This window comes from Anas acuta, chromosome 13 (genome assembly GCF_963932015.1).
Source record: "Anas acuta chromosome 13, bAnaAcu1.1, whole genome shotgun sequence".
Lineage (NCBI taxonomy): Eukaryota > Metazoa > Chordata > Aves > Anseriformes > Anatidae > Anas > Anas acuta.
In genome coordinates this window covers 1,197,506-1,220,824 of record NC_088991.1, presented here as the reverse complement: position 1 = coordinate 1,220,824, position 23,319 = coordinate 1,197,506, and the positions used below count along the sequence as shown (strand labels likewise).

At 41.3% G+C, this 23,319-nt stretch overlaps 1 protein-coding gene across 5 annotated transcripts in view; it reads right to left on the bottom strand.

Annotated features, from left to right (window-relative positions):
* The window catches only part of TENM1 (teneurin transmembrane protein 1), a 918,746-nt gene that overhangs the window by 318,617 nt on the left and 576,810 nt on the right, over positions 1-23,319 (bottom strand). For 4 of the 5 annotated variants that reach the window (XM_068696723.1, XM_068696726.1, XM_068696725.1 and 1 more), the window contains exon 1: positions 20,116-20,662. The exons of the other annotated variant lie outside the window; for it this stretch is intronic. The gene's annotated coding sequence lies outside the window, so the exon portion shown is untranslated. Of the gene's footprint in view, positions 1-20,115; positions 20,663-23,319 lie in introns of those variants that run through there. 5 annotated transcript variants of the gene reach the window in all.

Below are 23,319 nucleotides of genomic sequence, written 5' to 3'. Positions count from 1 at the left end.
AGTAAGGAGCTGTATAATGCTTAGCTAGACACTATGAAAATTCCTTCGCTTAATGTAACAAAAAAGAGAACCCTCTCCCCTTCTCTCCTTCTGCATCTCAGTAGCCTCTTTTGTTCAAAAAACACTGCTGCAAAGTTCATGTAACCATCTCCTGATAAGTTGTTAAACTAGTGTATCAACATCTTGCTTTCCTGTCTCACGCTGGGCCAACATGACCAAATAAAGAAAGAAGTTGAACCACAACGCCGAGGAAGACTACGGCCTTCATCTTCACGACCACCAGAGGGACAGAGACGACCCCCTAGCAACAGTGCGCGCAGTCGCAGAACATACCCAGACGTGCTGCGTAATCCTGAAATCACCAAGATATAAAAAGGGACCCTGGGGGGGGTGAGGTGCGCGCCGTTGGCGGAGCCAAGACTCCCCGGCCGCCCAGCGCTGTTTTGTTTGCTGTTGCTTACTCAATAAATTCCTTTCTATTATTAATGCAATGCTCTCTGAAAATTAATTAAGGGGGCAACTTATAACAGCACCCAAATATTTTCCCAGAGTCCAACACTAAAATTCAAGACACAATTGTCACTGCGGTCTGCTACAGCAGAAATCTCAGCAGCCATATATCTAACATGGGTGTACCCAGAAAACAGGAGTCACTGTATGAATCCTAATCCTTCCATCCATGAAGCACGGCACAAAACTTCGCTGAAATTTTACTATGAGTTGGAAAAGAGCAGATAAAAGGGGAGGCTATTGCATTTAACTCAATTTATGGAAAAAAAAAAAAAAAAAAAGGAAAAAAACATCAGGTATAAAAAACTACCAGTAAACTTCTTCTATAAAAACAATATTATTGCTGACACAAAATGGAGAGGAATGGGAGCTGAGAGATGCTTGTAAGCAAACAGAAGGCTAATAAGAACGTGGGCCATTGTCACTTGTATAACGTACATTCAAAAGCTGAAAAAGACTGAGAATACCTTTTACAGTTCTGTAGGAGGGCTTTTTCTAATTAGAAGTGAGCCAACATCCTTCCCACCAAAGTCTGCCAGAAATCAGAACTAAATATTTGCTTATTTACCAAATATTTATTTAGTAACATTAAAAATAAAAGGAATTTCAATCTACAGGAAGACAACTGCTTTGCATTTGTGTTCATAAATTTCAATCCTAATGTGCAAGTGGTAACAAAAGTGTAGTAAGTAAATTCTCTCTCCTTTTATAAACCACATTTAACTCCATGTAAATGAATCTTTTCTTCACTTCAGGAAAAACTAATACTTTATTGAAGACATACACAAAACTTCATTTTCCTTTTAGCTTAAAAAAGGCTGTTATCTTATATTATTTTTCTTCTAAAACCAAGAAATAGGTATGAAACCCCATTTCAAGAACACTGCTTTCCTAAAGTTTAAGCCTTTGGAGTTGTAAAGAGAGGGTCAGAATGGACTATAGACAGATTATTTCTACAGAAACAGAAAAATGAGGTGTAGGTGAATGAGATGGAAAAGTATAAACTCTTTCCTTCTATGTCGCCCAAATTTCTAGTACAAAATCACAATTTAGTGACAAAGCAAAGACAGTAGAGGAAAAGAAAGTCATAGGAACCACATACAATTTGTGGGAAAAGGACATTTCAGTCTTTTGGAAAACAAGATCCAACGAGATGACACAGAAAAGAGAAGAGCCAGACGGAGCTCCTGTACTCGGCTCTGGTGAGGCCGCACCTCGAGTACTGTGTTCAGTTTTGGGCCCCTCGCTACAAGAAGGACATCGAGGTGCTTGAGCGGGTCCAAAGAAGGGCGACGAAGCTGGTGAGGGGCCTGGAGAGCAAGTCCTATGAGGAGCGGCTGAAGGAGCTGGGCTTGTTCAGCCTAGAGAAGAGGAGGCTCAGGGGTGACCTTATTGCTCTGTATAAGTACATTAAAGGAGGCTGTAGCGAGGTGGGGGTTGGCCTGTTCTCCCATGTGCCTGGTGACAGGACGAGGGGGAATGGGCTAAAGTTACGCCAGGGGAGTTTTAGGTTAGATGTTAGGAAGAATTTCTTTACTGAAAGGGTTGTTAGGTACTGGAACGGGCTGCCCAGGGAGGTGGTGGAGTCACCATCCCTGGAAGTCTTCAAAAGACGTTTAGATGTAGAGCTTAGGGATATGGTTTAGTGGGGACTGTTAGTGTTAGGTCAGAGGTTGGACTCGATGATCTTGAGGTCTCTTCCAACCTAGAAAATTCTGTGATTCTGTGAAAGACTGTCACTCTACATAACCTGGAATGAAAAAACGGACTGTCAGACTTCTGATGATCCCTGTTAGTCCAAAGTACCTTTTGTGTTAGTTTGCCAGTGCCCAAGTTTAAAAAGATGCCAGGCAAATACCTTGGGTAGTGTTCCAGACAATCACAGAGTCCAAAACTTCTGGGTTTCTTTTAGCATCTACTGATTTAAAAATAATGGTTCTTTGTGAAACTGTCACTAAATAAAACACAAAACACACTACTTAAAATCAGGCACCCGGTATTATTTGTATTAGTTATTCCTACATACTCTACCTAGCCACCAACAAATGGTACTATTCAACACTCAGCACAAAGGGTTCCCCAAATTAAAAGACAAAGCATAAAGCAAGGAAAGGTTTGCCTTTAAGATGGGGCTTAAAGCACAAGTGATACATGAAAATAATACCAGGATGACTCAAAATGAGAGTATGAGAGTACAAATGGCATTTATCATTGCCGGGTGGTATATTTATTTTAAATTGGAATATTATGACAACTGAAAATAAAGTCTGTATCTATTTCCAAATTATGCTGAAAAATCATTTCATCAGTTAATGTTGTTATCAAATCAACATATCAACATATCAATCATCTCACAGTAATTCTGCACTCAGTTCAGCACCAATGCCAGCTATATTATTGATGGCAAGTATATCAAAGTGCACACACTTTCACTTTGTGATCACAAATCTTTAGTATTTAGCATAAGTATATCCAGTGCCCACAGGATATGCTGTTTGAATACTGAACTACAAAGTTAATTACAGCCTAGGAAAAAACAAGGAAGGAGTTTGACAGACTGGTCTTCCTCTGTGAAACCATCTTGTGAACAGGAGTTAGCCCATGATGAGAAATGTAAGAGCTATATTCAGAGCCTTCCCCTAACTTTTCAGAAATTCTTGAACAAAATATTTAAAGACAGATTATTTTTAAGGCATGCAAGTGCCTAATTCCCATTAACCTTTGGGTCCCATAGCCTCTCCAGAACAACTTGCATGTAACAACATGACTGGCACACAATTCAAATTCTGAGCTAGAATTCAACAGCTATCTAGCATTTGTAAAGAACACTAAGCTTGTCAAAGAAAAGTTGCCATGGATGGAAATGCAAAATATTACTGTTAATAAAGCAACACAGCTCTATAATAAATAGCGATTAAAATAAAGACAAAAAAGGAATTCCGTCTACAAGATTTGCAAACACTAACAGAATCACGGACTTGTAGGGGTTGGAAGGGACCTCGAAAGATCATCAGGTCCAACCCCCCTGCCAAAGCAGAAAGTGCTAGAAGAGTGCCACACAAGTGCCAGAAAAGGCAAATCACAAATAATATGGTATATATTGTTTTTCCACAAATATTCAATATAGGATTCCAAGGATGTTTGCTGTATTCCATTACAAAGTGTCAATAACCTTCCTTCCTGTTGCAGAGAGCCTCTTGCTCAAACTGATCCATACAGTGACTAGAACATCATGGGGGGAAGCATACCAGATAGCCCAAAAGTCCAGCTTTGCAAAGCTGCAAAGACAGATATAATAGCACAAGTGAAAAATACTAGTGAAATTTTAGGAGTAACAATATAGTAATATAGAGAAGTCAAATAGGTGGACAACTATGGAAAGAAGTATAGAAATTAAAGGAAAAAAAAATGACTAACAAGATGGAGGAGGACAAACCTTGAGCAAGACCTGCTACTCACAATCAGTAGTGTGGGACTGAAATTGTTCCTTCCACATGCCTTCCTGTGTTCATGAGTATAACTGCGTAACAATCATTTAGAGTATTCCTCCATACAAGTTGAAGCTATATAGTGGTTGTCTTAAATAATTACTAACCTAGTTTCAAATGCTAATGCATGAGTAAGTAGTTACCACACAATCCCTAACGGGAGTTCTGCAGTTCCAGCAGAAAGACCACAAGATCAGCCCTAAACTGCCTTTATGACACCCATACAGTCCCTTTCATTTTAAGATGAGAAATAACAGCACCAGACCCTGCAACAAAGCCTATTGGCAGTCTTAGAATACGCTGGTATCAAAACAGCAAAAAGGAGGAAAAATAAATATCAAGGTCCAGCATAGCAATATGTATACTCAGTAGGATTTCCTCCCATGTCCTCCCTTTCCCCAGATAAAATTGAGGTTGGCCGTTGAAATTGGCTTCAAGAACCATAACGCAGCCATTACAGAGTAGATTAGAAACAGAAATCCTAAATGTAGTGGCTTTGCAGAGGTGATGCTTCAGAGACGGGCCTTATGACAGTGCACTGCTTACCACCCCTGCTCCATGCCACACAAGTGTTAAGAAGCACTTGCCACACGAGAGGGCTCACGCTGAAGTTGAACAGAAGGGCTTGAAGACGAAACAAGACAGAGCAAAGGAGCAGACAGGTTGAGGGAAGGCTTGCAAAACACAGAGGCAGAGGTAGCTGGGCAACCCTCAGGGCTGCAAATCCTAGAAATGCACAAAGCAAGGAATCAGCGATACATGCTTTTAAAATTAACTGCATGAATAATTGTGAAACAGTCTAGATATTGTGTGTTGAAACAGCAGCAAATTCTGGTGATGATGGCACAAGTACGCAACAGCACTTCCTGCTGGACAGTTCCTCTGCTGAACATGTTTGGTAACATAAGCCTAAATTTCTGGCATAAAAAGTATTGTCTGTGTTGCATGCTAAACACTAGGTGTTCAAGAAGAACAATGGGAGTAGTGTCAGTGACCCTCAAAACAAAGAGCAGAAGTTCTCTGGCATTTTTTTAAAATATATATATATTTTTTAATTTACATAGATGTGAGGTCTGTGAGCTGCAGTATGCTGCTGCACATCATGTAAAATCAAAAGCCTGCAGAAGTTAGGGCTATTTGCCTGGTGTACCTCCCAGACAAGTTACTACTCTGTTCCTGAAGGCGCAATACATATTTTTTCTCTCTTATCCAAACCTGAAAAATATATTGACATTCTTTTATGTTAGAATAAAAAGTTGAAAGTCTACTGCCTCAAGAACTACGCAGATAAGTCTTACCTTTAAAATTCCCTTAGAAAAGGGGCTTTAAATGCCAGTCAGTCACCTTATCATTACCAACTGCAGCTTCAGTTCTATCAGGCAACTTGAAGAGAAGATGAAATTGTACTGCAGCAACCAACCTCCTCACGTCTTTCTTATTTATTTGTTTGTTTTATAAATGTTGAAAACCACTCGTTGCTAAGTTCCCTTCACTCATCATACAAACAGCTTTCAACCTTTTACTATGAAAACATTTTTTTATCCACTGAAAACATTTTTTTATCCACTGAAATTCTTTTGTCTATGTAAAGGAGAATGAACTGCTTTTAATTAATTTTTCAGTGAGATAAAATTCCGGGCAAATATCTACAGTATTTGGAATTCAAACTGACAATTGTCATCTCAAACACCATTTGTTAAAAAAATAATCTCTGGGGGAATTATAGTCTTTAGCCAATTATATCTATCCTTGGATTTATCATTTAAGTACATGGTTGTTTATTTAGGGGTATGTTCTCTAAATGCATGTATTTATATTTTATAAATACGCGCTTGTTCAGAGCAGAGATCTATTAACAGGGCACCCACATTAAACAGAGCCCTGGTGTGTCTGCCTCTGCAGTCAACCCAGCAGTAGGTAAAACAGCGACCCCCGCCCCAGTCCTGATTTACAAAAACAATTGCCTGAGGACCTATAGGAACTTGGAAGAGATCCACTGTAACATGTCACCATCACACACAAATACAGATTCATATACCTTAAAGGACATAAGAGTTCATATAGACATTTCGAGTCCAGAGCCTGGTCCTACAAGCAGCATTGTTAAGATTTTCATTTCCATAGAGCAGCATACTCCATCTGCTTTTCCAGCCATTTCTTGTGAACTAGATCATCTGCTTTTTTGATCTGGTATGGCAAACCCTACATCTGACCCTAATTTTATCCCCCTACCCATGTAAAACTGTTTGTTTCTCTGGAGCAAAGAATTTCATCAGTTCATCAATTCAAAGCTATTTGGGAAATTGTCAGAGGAAAGAATTAAAAGGGATCTCTTCAGTCTTTCAGTCATGACTACAAATGCAGAACTGGACGCCTGTTTGGTACTGCAGGTCTCTGGCCCTAAAACTACTCTCACCGTCCCAATCTCCTTGCAAAGGTTCACAAGTTGTCCCAAGAGCTTCAGGCTTCAAGAAAGCATTTATATGTTTCTTTTGCTCTGTTTATAAGCAAAGACTCCATGTGACGCTTAACAACCCTGCCACCTCAGAATCTGTTCCTACCCCGTATTTTTACTCAAATGTACCAGCATGTTCAGCTCCCAGGATAACAGGGAGGAGCAGAGCTCCTGCTTTGCTCTGCAGACAAAGCAGACACCATATTTAAGTTTTTTTTGTTCCTAATAGCTGAAACCATAATAGAAGACAAGCTTTGTTAACAGTTTATGGAAATAACCTTTTAAAAGTTTGCATGCTATACAATTATGTCCTAAAGCATTTTGATTTGAATTTCCTGTAGTCATAGTCTTCTTCATGGTACATAGAGCCATCTTCTCATCTATTAACATTCTTCTCATCCCACAGCCCTTTTATGCTGCAACACTAATCACTTGTGCTTTGGAAGGGCATTTTGCTCAAATGTGAACAAACAACTTCTGTTAATAGGAGTGATTCCACTTAAGTCTTCCAGTGCCAAGATCTGAAGACAGCAAAGACATTTCTGACCCCCAGGCGAGGCAACAGAGACGAACTGAGAGACGAACTTTAAGGTTTACTTCTTAATTATCATGAGCTGCCTGTAGATTCAAGGCATGATAGTCTTGAATTGATCCCATTCTTTGTCACTGTAGGAAATGAGTACTGAAGTGGTTTCTGGGTATCAGTTTCTAGTATGAACAGACATGGACTGTAGCACTCTCTCTATTTGTAAAATACCATTTCCACTTTGAATTATTTCCAACTTTGTCACTTATCGGATTCCCATTAGTATATCTATATATTTTCTGAGGAATATCATCGTTTAGTCTTGAACTCATGCTCCAAATAACAATGCAGAACATTGGTAAGAGATTTGCTCTCCTCCTTCAGACTCCCTCATACTCTTCATATGAAATCTGTGAAGCAGGTCACACTTCATTTAAAACAAACAGAACTCCTGCACTTAACAAAATGTAGTTTTTCCCTTAAAAATCACAGCAATCTCAGCTGATGATGGATAGATTGTACAACATACCTTTGTAGTTTTTACTCTAACAGAAGACAACAGTTGCAAAGCGCCTTACGAAATCTCAAGCCCTCTATGACAGAAAACAACCCTCACCAGAACACACAAGTGAGCCATCAGCTCAAGGAAATTGCTCTCATTTGTTGTGAAAAACTGGAATTACTTTCCTACCTACCTAGCTACTAGACTGGAAGTTACTAGCAGTCCTCTTACAAAATACGCACGTGTACCCGTAAGTAATGATGTTCCAGTAAACAAAATAGAAAAATTCCTTCCACTTCCCCTTTCATCTTCAAGTTTCATAGCACTTCTAAGAGCAAAAAAAAGTTGTTTAAAATGGTGAGAATTTGTGACATTTGTGACACTGAAACTCAAATTTAGAATCCAAGACAAAATGAAGCCACCTAAAGAAGAGAACAAAGACCAGCAAAACTCCAGCTGTAGCAAATCACAGTTGATTTATCAATGCATATTTCAATTTAATGCTAGTTCCAAAAAAAGCTGTCAAGTTTGTGGATGTCACAGACACTGTTGCCACGAATCTTTCCATTAGCTTTCACAGACACAGAAAATACACAAAAAATTATAGATCACGCTGTTACCCAAACTCAGAGCTAGTGGAAGCGCGCATACATGTCACTGCAAACAAGCAGTTCAGCGTTTGATTACATCAGTCAAGGCAAATTTGGAATTGTTCACATCTGCCAAAAGCACTTTTCTATCAAGTGACATCAGGAAACAGGCAGCACGGATCTGCCTGCTGCAGCCCATCTGGAACACAGCAGCCAAAGCCACCCGCCCTTTCTACTGCTCCAGCTCTGCCGCCACACTCCTCAGCTCCACCTCACTTCTCCTCTTCATTCTGTGCTGTTTTCAGATCACCTTAAGCATCTTTGCTTTTGCACAGGCCTACAAACGCAGCTGATTTCCTTCCCTTCTAGTCTGTTTCTCACTGCACCTTTCTCCCCTAGGCTCCTCTAACTGGTGCCCAACCTGAGCCCTCAGCTCTTCTCACAAATAAAAACAAGAGGTGGTTTCAGAGGACAGACAGCAAGCAATAACACTCTTCTACGAGCATTTTCTCTTTGTGTCCCATGATTTTCACTCCTTAAATCTCACCTGTTATTTCCCTTGCTTTTTTTTTTTTTTTTTTTTTTGACCTTACAAACACTTAGGAGAAAGGGCCACTGTAGATTTTTCATGAAGTACTATCACATGCAGAAGAGGAGTGTTATTTCATTGAGGCTTTTTATTTTGAATATATACCTTGATTTAAAACTCTTCCTGAAAGCTACCATCTTCATTTTCACATGTAGGAAGTACAAATGTACAATAAAAATAATAATAAAAAAGAAAGACCTAGAGGTTTTTTTGTTCACTTTTATTTGAAACAAAACACAGCTACTGGGGTACCCTGGTAGAACTACCGTGCCCCTTCGTACAGAACATTAGGTCCTCAGTGACTTCATTTGTGAGTACAAGCCAGATCCCTAATATTCTTCTAATGCAATATTTTTAACTGATATGGTGCTTATGCTTGCAGAATGCTTTGATGCATTTACATTACATTTCTGATTTAATCTGCAGCTCTACATTTATCCCTTAGGTGCACGGTAATCCCCACTGTTAAAAAGGCAAAGCAAAACAAAAAAGCTGAACACACACTATTTAAGCAATCTATTTTAAACAGATGTCAGAGACATATTTTATTCTTCCTAAATTAGGCCATTGATCAGCAAGATGATGAGCAACGAAGATCTGCTAACCTAAAATGTGTGACTCTTATTTACACTGCATTTCCAATCAATAAGGTAAAAACATTACTAAAATATGAACTCATGGTTTAGATTTACCGCTCCTTTCCATGTTCTGATATGGAGTCCACCATCATTTCGCACTACAATTGTTTATACTTCATAATGTCCTGCCTTTTTACGGTAACAGATTAGTACTACATTACATATGCAGGAAGGGTTCCTGTATGGTCCAAATTAACAAGGTTTAACATTTTAAGCTCCAATAAAGGTGCCAGGCTTCTCTGGCTGGCTGACAGCTGTATTCTTGGTCATTACCCCAGATACTAGTTCACCCTGTATTCACACAGCTATTGTTATGATGAAATAAAAGCTTGCAAACATTTGCTCACGTTTTTGGTTTTTTTCCTTGGTTAGTTGTTGTTTTTTGTTTGTTTGTTTGTTTGAAACATTTAAAGCCCTTTACTTATCCACAAAAAAGCACATGTGGAGGAGGAGGAGGAGGGGGCAATACCCATTTCTCTTGCATCATTCCTGCATTTGACCTCGAGTAATTTCTTTTAAACATGAGAACATAACTTGTCTCCATCTGATAACAATAGAGATAGTACATCTAGCATCCAGCACAATGATGTTCACTGAAATGTCAACAGTTACTCATGAAGAATGGGACTGGAATGACTAACACTTCAAGGCCCCTGTTTGTACTGCCTTGATGACTTAGAGCACTGGAGGAACAACTAACGATAAAATACAACGCAGCCAGAAGTCTGTAAAAAATTCTGGGTGCTGAAAACCTCAAGAAAATGTTAGCATCAGTGACACAGATGTCTACCTTGTAGTACGCACCTTATGAGAATTCCGATATAAAATCACTTTTGTATTTGATTATTCTCATAAATTTGAGCTTAAGGCCTCAGATTAATGTAACAGCATGTGTACATACACACATGTACAATACAACCAGTACTTCTGAATATCCAAACATCAGGCTATAGGTAAGGCTAAAAGCCCAAAGTGCTACATGGGGAACATGTGATGGGGCTTGAGAAGCTGCTCCTTTCACTTCTCACTCAAACTCCAGAAATCCAACATTTAAATAATTCAGAACACAGAAACATCTTCTACATCTCAGTCCCCCTCCACAACACTCCAACCTCATTCCCAGCCGTTAAATCACATTTGTGCTGATTTTGTTCTGCTCAAGAGAAAATGGAAACAAGTTCAGTTCAATCTAGAAGCTTCAAAATCAAGAACAGACAAGGCTTTAGTGCTATTGGTGAGCAAATTTGGCAGAAAACAATTTATTCTTTCAATCTAACTGGAGCTTTAGCAGGGAAACACTGAAAACACTGGTAAGGTACTGACATGCAGTCAGGATCTAGCAAGGCTGGAAAGAACAGCACCCAACTAACAAGCCCATTCTGTGCAGAAGGGCAATCCTCCTTGGCTCAAGAAAGGAAAAGGAAAACTTACTTCATGCAAGAAAATAAGGACTGCTCAGCCACATGAAGACGAGAAATGTCGTGTCTTCTCGCACAGCAGAACGCTCGTCACAAAGTCGTCTGTCATTTTTTCCCCCGGGGAAGTTTTTATGGAGATTAATTTCTATGCCTTATTTCATTATTATTCAGGAAAGTGCTTTAGATTTCCTACTCAAATATAACGCTAACAGTTAAGTTACAAACTACATTCTAGGATGCATTTCCCCCACCATTTTAGAACTCATTTCAGCTTTTTAAATACCTTGAAATTGCTCTCAACACACAAGTTACAATAAAGGAGTTAGCATTTTTCATCCTTTGGATAGTATTTTTTCCTGACATTTAATTAACCTTGTATCATTGATATTAATATTTCAATTTCCACTAACGTTACATTTCTGCTGTTTTTTTGTTTCTCAAACAGTTTTTTAAATTTATTAAAGATATATTAAGGTAAAACCAATGGCATTTAATGCAGTGAATTAACTGAACACGTAACACCTACAAGCTATTTCAAAAGCAGAGGAGCATCTAAATTACATCTTCTGTCAAGTGTAAATACTGGTGACATTACTGTGCTACAGAATGCCAACTGCAGCCATAATTTATACACAAAGATTTCCACATTATATTAAACCAAATTTTAAGTTGGATAAGAGCTTTCAAGCAAATACCTGTCAATAAACAGAGGCCAAAACATCAACAAATAAAAATACAGAGTTTTTCCAAAGTTTGTCCGTGATAGCAGACATTAGCTTTATCCACATGAACTAGCTTTGTAAGCCTACCAGTAAAGATGTGTGTATATTTTAAAAGGACTAATATTTATGTAGTATTGAAGTGTCTTAATTGAAGCATACAGTCTCTCATCATAAAATGCAATGGAAAATTCTCAAGAACAGACTTAGCCAAGGTACTAAGATTGGAACATGACTAGGACCTTAAAAAGCCTTTCTGTTTTACTTAAGCAGCATTAAAATCTTATTTTCCTTCTGGTAGAAGAACCATTTAACATAATTTCCCTCTTATTTTATTCATGGAGACCCATTTACACTTTGCACTTTTATGCCCCTGTCTTGGCTAATTGTTTGACTCATGGAAAGCAGAACCATGGTGCGATGCAGTGAGGCTGGTGCACAGCTTGCACAAGGAGGCATCGCAACATCTCCAGCACAGCGGCTGAAACACACTACAGCAGTACTGTGGAATAATTGCACAAGTATTACTACACTGTACCCTTGGCTGAGAAATAATAGAAGCAGTTGGTACACTGGGGGGGACAAAGCCCATCTCTGTTTTTAACTGTTAACTGTTTAACTTTTAAATGTGTTTTAACAGTGTTAACAGTTAACTGTGTTAACTGATTTAACTTTTAACTGTTTTTAATAACTTTGAATGTGCCACTTACCAGTGCTTCAAAGAGACTTTTGACCATTCAGAATAGCTCTCTACCTAGGAAACCCAAGATGGAGCTCTTGGTGAGCGGCATCCCAGCACGCTGAAGGTGTAAAGGCACTCAGTAACGCTGCTCTGGTCTGGCGGAGCTACCAGGGAGGCTGACATGCCAGCGGCTGGCTTATCCCACGGCACTGCAGAATCACTGACTCAAGTGATTTGGCTCAAGTACTGCTGAGATTGAAGCTAGAGTCCCACCATCCTGTTCTGCAGAGGGATCTCTATTTAGTCAACCACAAACGCGCATCATACCCAACATAAGCACAGCACTGGTAGTGAGTGATGGACTTCAGAATCAGCAACATTGTTTTGGGATGGGTGTACTACAAATCAACCTCTGTTAGGGAACAACAAAGTTAATTTAAGGTGAGCACACCTAGGATTCTAATTGACCCTACACAATAAAAATCCCACCATATTCAAAACGTAATATTCTATTCCTTAGCCAAAGCCATTGCAAGTCTCATCTTCAACATGATTTCTCAAGCAAAACATTCCAGTTTTTCAGACAACAACCTTTCTTCTCCTTCTCACTCAGTAGAGCAGGCTGTAGTCAAACACTGGAATCAACACAAAGGGCTCAAATTGACTAGTTTTTACATCGTGGCCTGTACTGGTAAGTCCTCCATGGCTTTTGCACATGCAGCGTGTAATAGAGCAAGGCCAGGACTTGCTAAGAGAGGAGCACACAAATGCCAGGAATGGGAAGCTGCTGACTGGGCTCAGAGATGAGGCAAAGCCTGGCTGCATCTCCCCTCTCTGCCCCGCTGGAGCTGCGAAAGTGTTTCCATGCCCGGTGTCTTTGCCACCTGGCGACGGTGACTACTATGTGTAAAATTGCTTACACCAGTCTTTCCTGAACTGCAGTCTGTCTTTATCCCATTTTCACTAATTTCAAATGCAAAAAAACCTGTAATTCAAATCAGTGGGACGGTGATTCTGGCTTTAGCAAGAAAGCAAAACTGTATTAAAAGTCTGTTTGGCTTCACAAAAACAAAGTTGGTTTCCACTACTGGTCCTGCATGTCAATATCGCAAATGGAAACAACTAAACATAAAACATGAAACAAAACTCTCTCAATGATTCAGTACTACAGTGCAAATAAATAATATCACATACAGAAGCACTGGCTTTTTCTTTTTTTTCTAATATTATGACCAACAATTTCAAAGCAATAACTAAGCCATTACAAATATTTTTAGGATTATAATAAATCTACTTCCCAAGTCTTCCGTGATTGGCTTCAGTTGCTGAGGTCCCAAGAAGCCCAGAACCATTTACTTGAGGGCAGTGGTTGGGATGCTGATTTACTAGCTACCGCTTGCTGCAGTTCCATTAGATTACCACACCGGGCTACCACGCATTAGGTGTGGTGATGGCTCCTGTACACACAGCTAATACAGTAAATACAGTTTGTACTAAGAATAAAACACGCTTCCTAATACCTAGGAGATTCATTCTGAAGCTGTATTGTGTTCCATCACAACCTCAGGCTGGCTGGTTGAGCTGGGCAGCTGCATCACTGAATGGTCCCGGCACTGAATTCTGCAATTTGGTACTGATAAAAACCTCTTGGTAAATTCTGACACAATTTGGTATTTTTTATTATATATATACATATATATTTACAAAAAGATATTACTTCGTTAGATATTGGCCAAGAAAAAAAATAAAAATGCTTTTGAAACTTTTCTAGTTTTTCATTTTACATCACCACCAAACGTCCCAATTTTTTTATTTTCTTAATTTGTTCATGAAATAAACTTCAAATCATTCCTGCTTTGGGTTCTATTCTCAATTTTCACGTAAAGAACTGGCATTGGACATAGGATGCCAGATCCTCCTCCACACAAAAACAACAACAGAAACTCAGGAAGAAGAGGAGGAGGAAGAAGAGAGAAGAAAAAAAAAAAAAGAGAAAACAGAACATTTTCCCTAAGTTTTACCATATGCACTGGACAGTTATTTTTCTGACCTGGAGTTAAGTGCTTAAGATAAGTCTTGTTTTATACCACTTGTTTTTATCAAGAAAAAAGACAACCAAAACAAACACAAAAACAACCTATAGCTTCTATGCTTACCATAAAAAAAGCAAATTGCCAAGCAAAGTAAGAAAACAACAAACGAACAACAAATAAATAAAAAAGAAGAAACCCAACATAACTCAATTGCTAACAGCACTGACCTTGTTGATATATTATCTAAATGAAGGCTCAAAATAGCTGTACAGTAATTTACAGTCATCTCTTGCATACTTTACAGGCTTGCATTCAGGAATGGAAACATCAACATATAAAACAATTTCTCCTGGTCTGTAGCTGATACTCTAGAAAGCTTAGTATGAATTGCTCAGAGCAGCTCAATATAGCTCACATATGCTTTGTGACTCCAAAATTCAATTTTCTAACTCGTAATCAACTACAAAAATATTACAAACTGAAAATGAGGAACATTAAAAGGCAATTTCTTCTTACTATTGACTACTTATCAACTGACAACTTAGTCTGTTGAAATTAAAACAATTGGTATATTTTATGGTGATTGCTAAAGTTGCTGACCATAAGTAGAATTATTGTGCTTTATAGACTTAAAGTCGCTTAATCTAAGCAGCCAATTTAATCCAACAGTTCCAAAGAAAGACGGCGTAACTTTAAATAAAGTGTGCTAATGAAACACTAAAAGGTTGCGCAATTGAATTATGGTTGAATTATGTCCACATTAACTCTTCCCTCCAGTATGTCTGCAGAGGTAAGAATCCTCTCTGGATCCCCAGGGAAACAGCACAGCACGTCACAGAAATGATGGCTATCCATCTGCATTTACAGAAGCTCTGACGAAAGCCATCTCGTCCCTTTCCTCTTGCTCCCTGCTCAAGCTATTAATTAGGCAAGCACATCGCGATCAGATCCTCAGATGCATCACTTGGTACAACTTCACCAGTACTCTGTGGACATGTGCCTCTTTACACCACTCACCTAATGCTTTTGATAATAAGCACCACTGAACTATTAATGCTCCAAGCAGCATGCGAGGTTCAAACAGCAGCCAGCGGTAAAGGTAAAGCTCCTACCCTCATCTGCCATCTTTGGGCATTTTTAATACCCAAAGTAGTTGCTACTACTAACCTTTACTCTTTTACACATCGAAGATGTTAGGTCCATGTTGACTACGATTTATTGAAATCTGTGGAAGTTATGGAGATCTGGAGTACAGCTAATGGGCTGACACAAGCCCAAGCGTTATAACGCAGTAATTGCACTGTAAGAGAGGTTGGTTCTCCCACGCTAGCAAGCATGCACGAAAACACACTGCGCAGATACAGAGCCCTTCACAGACACCACATTATCAGACAAATGCCAGAGGCATCTTTTACAACAATACGCTGAATAACTTCAGAAGATTTGCTGTATCCGTGAGAGTTCCTCTGTACCTAAAAACTTCAGTAATGACAAAAATTCTGTTCTGTGCAAAAACCAAAAAGGTCATCTTTGCCAAGAATAGCAGCTAGCCTATATGCTCTAAAATCCATCTTGTCCTAGAAGAGGAAAGATCCAGGATTTGACTATTTGACTACAGGGCTTTTGTTCTGTAACTAATTGGTCACTTCAATTAAAAGGAGAATGAAGAAGAAACAACACCAGGCTTGCCATGGGTAAGATCAAAGTTGTGAAGAAAACAGCTGGAAGTGGAACTGCGTGGATTTCAATTTGCTGAACTTCATGAAAGACCAGCAGGGCTAGACAAGATGATACAGAGCTCTGCAGAAGAGCTAACGAGATTTTGGGTAAAGTGGGAGCTGTGAGAAAAGAGCTGGAGAAGCAATTGAGCAAAATGAAAAGAAATTAAAGTAAGGTCATAGGTGCCTCTGTAGCACGGGCATAGAGGTGAGGGATATTCGGTGGTTTAGAAACCATGTCAGGTAGTTATGGAAAAACTAGAGCTGTGAGCCTAGTTCTGAGACAGAAGGGATCAGAATTTTGTGATGACAAAACACATTGAACAAAACAAATCTGAACAGGAATGGATAAGCACTGTGCAGAAGTTGGAGTAGGAGGAACCTGAAAAGGATCAGAAAAATGCCTCTGGTGTGTTTTCTGACTTTCCCCCTACTCAGCACTGGTTGGGAACAAGGAAGCAGCTGGTGAAAGAAGCACCAGGAGCACCTATCTACAGGAATGCAGCATGATCTGCAAGAGGTAGGAAAGGCCCTGTAGCTGGTGTAGGACAGACTGAAAGAAGGTATGTGTTTATGAGGAGTAAGAAACTGCTGCTGTTGACGTCTCCAGGAAGCAGCAGGAAGGCTTCTACCTGGCCACTGGGAAGCCCACGATGAACAACACCTCCTCTGCCCCATGCCTTCCCAGGACAGCCCCTGCTCCAGCTGCTGCCTTGCGCTGTCCGTGCAAAACAAGCCCCAAACCAGGCAGGGGAGCACAGCTCAGTTTGGATCCAACAACTGCCCACCCATCACCTGTTACCACAGAAATGAGAGAAACTTGGGAAGTTGGGTTTAGAATAATTAATAACTTGATTTAGGAGGAGAAAAACTAAAGTAATGGTAGCATTTAATCGCAGCACCCTTAGAAGGACTGATCAAGTTACCGACACATTACTCAAAGTGAAGTCAATGCTCACAGACGCCACCCAAAGATCTTCACGAACCAATCGCCCAACTCTCAGTGTCTGCAGTTAAGGTGACGCAACTCTGAGGTCTTTGGCAGACCAGGCACATGCACACGCTGCAGTCAGTAGTCCATTAAGGGCTACTCAAACCACAGGAGACCTCTCTTTCGGTAGATGCTTCTTTAGAGGTCACTTTGATATGCAGCAGCCTTCCCTGCAACCCAAGCATCGTCTCACAGCCTGTGGGCATTCACACGAATTATGCTTCAACCAATCAGCGCTTAGAGCACAAAGTGATGCAGGAGTGACTGCATGGAAACATCATCCAAAATTGCATTCCAAAAACTGTTCCTCTGCCTGAAACCAAGCTACAGAAAGGACTACTTACTCACCGCCCATTTCAGATTTAAAAACTAACATTTCTGTAACAGAACCATGAACTCTTCAAAACATGTCAAAACACTGCCAATTGTTGAAGACAGAGATCCACTCAGACACCACAGCAGAATGTCACACCTAAGACCCCAAATGCCTTTGCTACACCTCAGAAAAAAAAGAAAAGAAAAAAAATGAAAAAAAAAAATGAGTTTATGGATTCTTCATAACCCTTGGCAAACATCTGTGTGCACTCAGTGAAATAGATATACCCAGTGCCCCACCAAGCTATGGGAAAACCAGAAAAATACATCTACGGTTTGGAACAAGCAGCAATATCTACTTAACAGAGGCTCTGAACTGGAAGGGTGCAGTAATTGCTCATCAAGGCTACAGAAAACAAGAACTGCTGGCTGAAGGTTTCCAAAGCAAGAAGCCAATACTAAGCCCAACTCAAAATGGTCATTTTGATTTCAGCGTGCTTCAGACAACGTTTAACCAGAAGGGATCTTTTCCCTCCAATGTCACACACTACTCACTTTCTAAAACTCAGAAATGAGAAGAATTTTGTATTGGAAAGTAGAAAACAACACAACAGCTTTGCACGGTAGTTTCAGCCAAAGAGATCAATACTCAACATATATCTTTGCTTTTTCTAAAAAATACAGATAAAAAAAATAAAAAAAAAAATCACTGCAACAGAAGGAAAGTTTTTTGTCAATAATACATGGGCTGAAGTTCAAATCTGTAGTGTAGAAAATGTATTTAAAAAAATACAAAGCTGCAGCTTAGAACCCTTTAAACACTGTTCATAGAATAAATGAAAAGCAGAAATGGAAGCACAATAGAAACTGACTTGTTTTCCCTGTACAGATTAGTGCACTGAGTATTTAGTAAACTTTTCTGCAGTTGAGTTTTTGTGTAACCTCAGTATTTTACTGGAAAGTTTAATGAAAGACAGGTTCTCATTAAAAAAAAAAAAAAAAAAAAAAAAAAAAAAAAAAAAAAACACTACTTGTATTCAAGTTTTTATAGGGATATATATGCATATATGTATTTCTCTAAGTCATAAAGAGTAGTTGCAACAGATCTTGTTCTTAAGACCTGTGAATTTCAGGTGAGGTAACACCACTGCAGATTCTCAGCCTCCCTCAACCCCAAATACCCTGTAAAGTGCACAGGACACAGGACCACCCGGGCAGCAGGATGCAGCCCTGCTGCGGGACTTGCCCTGACTTGGTGCTTTTTGCAGTTGTGCGGTGCCGAACATCAGCTCTGTTCTGCTGAAACTGTGAAACACAGCCAGCAGACAGACTCCAGATGAGCAAGTGGCAGACAAGAAAGCAGAAACGCCTCAAGCTCCATCGCAGGCCATCGCCTGTTTCTTATTCAGTCGCTAAATCATTTAAAGCCCCACTAGAACCATAGTGAGGTGCTGGCAGATACACTGAGGGATGCCAAGACGGGGCACACTGTTCCCCAGTCTGTAAAATGGGAACGGGAAATATTACTAACCACATGGAGATGACTGATTTTCCATAATCAAAGCCCTGAGCAAACAATTAGGTAGGTGACATTATTCCTTTTGCATTTTTCAAGTAGTGTTTTCAAATTACAGTCATTTAAAAATCAAATTCATACCATTTGGACCTGACAAGTGATGCTGAGCTAACGTCCTGCCTGCTGCAATCAGCATCGATGCCAAGGCTCAGCATTTTCTTCCTCTGTACGAAGAGAGTAGGCACTTACCTGGTCCCGAGACCACAAGGCACAGCAAAGCCGCCACGCGTCTCTGCACATGCGTGATGGTGGGCACACGTGTATGCAGCTGAGCCATGCCTGTTTTTAAAACCAAGCCCTCTCTGCTTTTAAAAACTACCATTCCAAATTATAACACCACGTCGGATGAGCAATAATACATTTCCTTTGCTGCATCTTTTCTCACGTGATGCTGCCTTTATAGGACTCTGAATACATTTCAATAGCTTTTTTATATATAGCCATCAATACAGTGCATTTATTTGCTTCCACACCTGATTGCTCCGAGGAGGAAAGAGGAATTGGCATTCCCGCGTTCCTAAGAGATGTTTTTAGCAAGTTTTCCTTTTTTTTTTTTTTTTATTTATACGCGTCATTTACATGTTCTCAAACGTGGCAAGTGGAACGCACATCTCTCTTTAAAAGGAAAGATCTGTACTTAAGCGCATCAATTGTAGTTATTTTCCTCTTCTGAAAGACCAGCCATTCACAGCCCCAAACCCCTCGGGAACACGTTATTCGGAAAACTTTTAATCATTCCCTGAAACACAATCGTGCCACAACACACGCAAGATAACACCCACGGCGATTCCTGTATCCCCAAGCCGTTAGGAGCTCCTGGAAGCGAGCTGGATCGCAAATACATCAACCCCCGTGGACAATTTGCTCGATGCGTGCCGGAGAGAGGGGAAAAATTGATTAAGTTATTAAGGAGCCGCCGTTTTCTCTGAGGAGGGGCGCTCCGGGAGCAGCCCACGGCTCTGCCCGGCTCCGTCCCCGCAGCACGGGGAGGCCGCGCTCGGCGTCCCCGATCCCCCGCTCACAGCCGGAATACGGCCACGGGGCTTCGTCGCGGCCAGAAATACTCGGAGGGAGGGCGGCTCGGTCGCCCAACCCCGCCGGCATCGCCCTCAGGAACCGTCCCCGCGCTCCGAGCCCGGAGCGGAGCCGCCCCGCGGTCCCCGCCCGCCGCTGCAGCACCGGCCGGGGGCGGACAGCAGCCGCCGCCCGCACCGCGCCCCAACCCCAAAGCAACCCCAAACCCCCACCGACCCCAACCGGCACCCCCGAACTCCCCCCCTTACCCCCTGAGGCTCCCCGCCCCGCCGCCGTGAGGCGAAGTTGGGGAACCCGCGGCGCCGCTCCCGCCTCTCGCCTGAAACTTACCGAGCGCGGCCACCGGGCTCAACTTTCAGCGGCGCCCCCGGCTCAGCCCCGCCGACGGCTTCTCGCTCCCCATCGCCTCTAGGCGCGGTGCCCGCGTCCCGCTCTCCGGCCGTAAATCCTCATTGCCATCGCCCCCCACCCGCAGCCCGCTCAGGGGGCAGTGCCGGGTCCCCCCCGCCGCGGCTCTGCCCGAGGTGCGAGGGGAAGCGGGGCCAGGCGCAGACCCGCTGCCGGAGCCGCTCCTCTCAGTGTCAGCGGCGCCGCCGCTCGCTGTCAGGGTGGTGGATTTTTTTTTCGATTTTTTTTTTTGCCTTCCCCTTTTTTTTTTTTTTTTTTTTTTTCTTGGCTCCTTCGCCGTTAATGAGCATGCCCGGGGAGAGCCGCGCAGGCGCCTTCACAGCCGCCGCGCCTCGAGTCGCCTCGCGCCGACCGCAGCTGCGGGCTGTGAGGGGAGGCGGCGGGGCCCGATCCGGGGAGCTGCCGGCGCCTTCTCACAGCCCCCTTAGCGCCTTTTCTCATCCCCTCGCAGCCCTTCGCATCTCCCTCACAGCCCGGGAAGGGGGTCGACGGGCTGCCCCCGCCTGAGGGAGCGGAGCGGAGCAGGGCAGCGGAGCCCCCTCCCCCGGCGGCTCTGCCCGCCTTCGGCAGGACGGCGGCACGCCTCCCGCTGAGGTGATTTACCTTGCGAGGCCGGCAGCGGCATCAGAGCTCGGGGCTGAAGGGGAGCTGTCGGTTCGTCGGTGCTGCTGCTGGTTCCCGAGCTGAGCTGGCGAACGGGGGGGTCCCCGGCGGCCGCCCCCGGTCGCGGAGCAGGGGAGCATCGCCGTGCTGTCACCATTTAGACACTAGGTATCCTCAGGAGGATACACACTGGCGTTAAGGTGATTACCACCTGCTTTTTTTTTTTTTTTTTTTTTTTTTTTTTTTTAACATACAACAGTCAAATCTGCAGTTATTGTAAAGGTTTTTCTTTTTCCAGAAGAATCGAGGGACTGTGCACATCCCAGCCTGGACCCTGTCTGTCAGGCAGTCTCCAGCCTGAGCCCATGTTGCATTCCATGCACCCGTCAACCCCTTAAAAAAACACTGTGGTCACCTATGTTGCTTAGCCTGTGTATTCAGCAACAGGGGACACAAGTTATTAACTCCTGTTATTTGTTTGCGTATAAAGAAGGCATAGGATGTCCGCATACATAACCTAAAGTCCAGTTCCTCTTCCTACTCTGGTCCGGGGATATATTTCACTTAGGAAGTTGGCTTATGTTGTTTACATAAATATTTGTAGGAAAAAAATATAAAGGGAACTTAAAAACTGTTTTTTAATTAAAAAGAAATTACATTTTTGCCAATGGAATGTGTTGCAGTGCATACATAAAATAGAATTAGCCAGGTAAGGCCATCCATGGTTCCAACATACTGCTAGTATGGAAATTTTCTGTCATTTTTAATCTTTGCTCTTGGCCACAACCCTGCTCTGAGTTTGCTCCATCAGAGCAATAACATTCAGGTGCCTACAAGAAATCTTACTGAGTCATTAATGTCTTGGTCCAACAGGTAAAACACCTCCAAGATAGGATTTTCATATACAAAACAATTTTTCTGCTAATGAAATTAGTTTCTAGGGCACTCTGAACAGCATTAAAAAGATGATGAAGAAAGTGGCTCAAAATACAACCCACTTTCCAAAATGTGTATATTGGAATCTGCATAAATATGAAATGTAGATGTGTTTTGTAGGCTGTAACCCAATTCTGCGAAATCTTGTTTATTTTGGAATTGTTCTTTTGGAATTATAGAAATTCGAAAGATAGCCTCCTTGAAAAACAAAGGATGGAAAAGATGGGAAGAAGGATCAAGTCTTCAAATATAGCATCAAAAAATATTATTTGCATGAATAACAAGGTTAAATACTGACTTTGTACCTTCCTTTCTAGAAGATAAATGCTCACTTCTATTCTACAGATTTCTAAAGATGCAAATCCAAACTATGTAAAATGAAGAAGTTGGTCTAGTCCTTCAGAAGGAAATCTCCTTTGAAAAACATTTCAGAAATCTAAATCTGCCTCTCCCTAAAGAAAGCACAGCCGTAAAGATGCGTAAATATAGCATACTTTAGGGAGTACATTCTCTCTTTCTTGGGTTTAAAGTATCCTGCACAGCAGAAAGGAAGTGTTGAACTACTGCCTATACATTACTTTCTTAGAAGGACCAAAAGTAAAAACCCAAACGCATTTCTTGTGAATCCTGAAGCCCTTAAACAAACATCATTATGAACTGAATCTAAAAATCAGCCATTTCAAGTCAGAACTGTCATCTGTCAGAAGTCTGTCTCAAATGTCTATGACTTAGTTCCAGTAGGTGGAATAATTCTTCGGCAATATAGAAGAGTCACGAACAATCCTGAGTCTAGAGGAAAGAGTAAATTTTCCTTCCTAGGAGATGTGGTTGTTTTGGTTTCTTCTCTCTTTGGATAGACTTTAACATTTGCTTTTCATTAACACAAAAATGAAATGGTACAGCTTGAACACAGAAATAGTTCAAATCCAAAACCAGAATGTGGTTTAGAATGAAGTTGATGTGTTAGTCAAAGAAACAAAGCAGGGCAGCTGACCAGTCCAGGAATATTTTATTATTATTATTTTTATTTTTAGGTTCTATCTTATTCAGCTAAATATTGCCTCACTCTTAGTAGATCACAAATTACTATTAGGGCTTGTGCTTGCAGTGCTTTGAAGTTGCCCATTGTACTCACTAACACATGGTAGTCATCAAAAGATTGTAATTTCATCAAGAAAAGATATAAAAAGACTAACAGTGAAGGTGGACAATTAGCCATACCTTTGTCTCCTTAAACCACTACTGAGATAAATGAGCCAAAGTTGATAGTCTTGATAGTGGAAAATCATTGCCAGATATCAACTGGAAGATCTGGCATATACAGTAATTTCAGATACCCATGGGATGCTTCCTAGTGAGTTGGATGTTGGGAAACCAAAAAGGTCTACTTTGAGGACTATGCAGGTATTGCATGTTAGTCCATGAGAAATATATACTGGAAGGTGTGATGGTTCAGGTTTGCTATATGCATACTCCAACAGAACTAGGAGCAGATTCCAAAGAGAGATGACACCAACTGGATGACAGACTTTCTTGTGGAGGAATTATCCCTGTAGAAAGAACAGTCACAGATTGTTCCAAGAATCA